This window comes from Nothoprocta perdicaria, unplaced genomic scaffold (assembly GCF_003342845.1).
Source record: "Nothoprocta perdicaria isolate Ctin4 unplaced genomic scaffold, notPer1 scaffold_133, whole genome shotgun sequence".
NCBI classification, from domain to species: domain Eukaryota; kingdom Metazoa; phylum Chordata; class Aves; order Tinamiformes; family Tinamidae; genus Nothoprocta; species Nothoprocta perdicaria.
Window position 1 is genome coordinate 2,184,325 of NW_020454461.1, and position 2,457 is coordinate 2,186,781.

Below are 2,457 nucleotides of genomic sequence, written 5' to 3' on the forward strand. Positions count from 1 at the left end.
TCCTCACAGGGCTCCCAGGTGGACACAGGGAAGGGGAATTGCGGCCGAGGCGCCGCTCTCCCCGTTGCGCTTCGGGCTGCACGTGCGTTGCAGAGGCAAAGGCGACTCAGCCACCCGTCCTGCCATCCCCCGAACCTGCCCTTCCCCAAACCGGCCGCATCTCAAAGCTCAAGGGCAGGATAAGGCTTAACAGCGCCCAGGTCCAGCTCTAAATGTCCCATTCCCTTTAGCCCAACCTCTCCCCTCTGCAAACAGCTTCCCTTCTACTGCCCCCTGCTTTCCTCCCAGCCTCCGGCCACCACCTGCCGCCTCCTCCGGGCAGTGATCCCCTCTGGGACAGGCTGGGATAGGAGCAGCCCGAGGGTCCTGATCYCCTCCCGGGCAGGCCGGGGCGGGCGGCAGCTCCTGGGCACCCTCTGCCCGTCCGCACACAGCGGGCAGCTCCCCCAGCCCCGGCCAGGGCCCTTTGATCTTTTCAAGAGTGTTTGCGAGATTCTTATGCGTCCCGGCCGCTTTCTGCAGCCTTTCCGTGTGTCTGCGGCTCTTATCAACTCTTTGGCCGGGAATACACGAAYGGGAGGGGATGCCGGGCCGCCGTCTGGCACCCCTGGGAAAAGCCCTGCTCCACCGCCTCACATCCTGACGCTCGCCAGGGCCCGGCCCTGCCCGGCGGCGAAACAAACGCAGGGCAGGAGAGACAGCRGTCAGAAAAACACATTATTACAGACACAGGAGCAGGTGAGTGCCAGTGCCACCAGCATCGGCGCCCCGGCCCTCGGATGTGGCAGCATCCATGGCAGCATTTCTACTGYGGGATCCTCAGCACAGTCCTGATCTGTCTCTGGAAACGCTTGGAGGTTATGAGGAGCACSGTTAGAGGAGTCACTCCGTAACGAGGAGCAACTTGAGGGAAATCAGGCATTCATCCTGAAGATTTCCTCTGGGCAGAAAGACGAGTGCCCTCAAAACCAAAGGCTGGCGTGCAGTAATGATTTCYGCTATTGGGGCCCCATCACACAAGCTGGAAATTGGAAAGCATCTGCACACCAGCAAAAGCTCTGGAGCAAATGTAGTTATGTGATCATAAAAATGTCTCTAGTCCACAATTAATTTTTGTTGTGAGAACAAGTATTAGTTATTCAGGCAAAAAAAAAGATTTTCTTCAATAGAGCTTAGACTTAGGCTAGGTCTTAACAGCAAAAAGAAAGTATTTTTGAGGCTTTTCTTTTATAAAAAAAAAAATCTGCCTTAAGGCGAATGAGATCAGGCTTGTGTGCCGCTGCTCCCGGGTCTGTCCGTATCCCAGCGTGAGATTTGAACCTGTGGGACAATTTCAGYTAAAGCTGATACACAAAAAGAGGTCTCCAAGATAACAAGGCCTTGCAGGCTTAGGCAGACTAGCCGGGTAGAGGAGGGCGGCCTGAATCTGCCCTGCTAAGAGGTCCCACGTYGTTTGACCCAGACCGGGGTGCCGGGTTAAAGGGAGCGCACGGCTCGGCCTCCGCGCTGGGCCRCCCTCCTTGCCCCCTGCCCGGGGCAGCGCCCGCTGCCTCAGGAAGCTGCTTCCCGTGGGTATCACTCCACTCGCACTGCAAGCTCTAGYGCAAACAAATTTCAGTTTGTACAACTTACCTTTTTCTACTGCAATAAAGCTGTTTTTTTTCTGCATTTTTTCAGTTGCTAAATCACCCCTCTCTGTCTCCTAACGCAATCCCGTGGGCGCCTGGGACTTGTGTCCAGTGGTTTTCCCAGCGGGAAGCACACGAGCTGCTGTCGGGAGCGGTTCTCAGGGCACCTCGGCCACTGCAGGGCGCAAGGGACGGCGCAGGCTTTCGGCCCTGGGGATATCGCAGCGCGGGCGAGCGGAAGATCAAAGCGYGAGCCCATTTCCCCAGTTATGAGTTGGGAACAGGTCCATTAGCTGCCGGCACTCGCTCTTTCCTGAGGACGCGGGCAATATACATTGAGGAAACCCGTGTCCTAAGGCAGCTCTAAGGCTGGGGAGGGCCGGGCGGCGGTGGCCCAGGGCCTGCCCGGCCTCCCCTGCTCCGTGCCCGCTCAGGTGCCGGGGGCAGCCCCGGGGGGATCCCCTCGTCTCTCTCCTCCACCAAAGTGCTCCCGATGGCGCAGCCGGGGCCAGGCCAGGGCCATGGCGGTTAGCGACAGCAGCGGTGACCAGGTCTCCACGGCCCTCCTTGTCCAGAGTCCTCGCTCGCACAAGCCAGGGCGAGCGGCTGCCCCTGCCCAAAGCAGCCACCCCATCCCGGGCTCCTTCCCGACCTGCCAGCCGGAGCAGGGACCCCTGCCCTGGCCATCCCGGCCACCCCGCGCCCAAGCCCCGCACAGAGGCTGCTGCAGAGCGGCCGCAGCGGAAAGGGCCTCGGGGAGCCGCGCACCGAGGGCAGCGGGGGGCCGGCAGGGCCGGGGGCCGGCAGGGCCGGGGGCCGGGCACCTTCC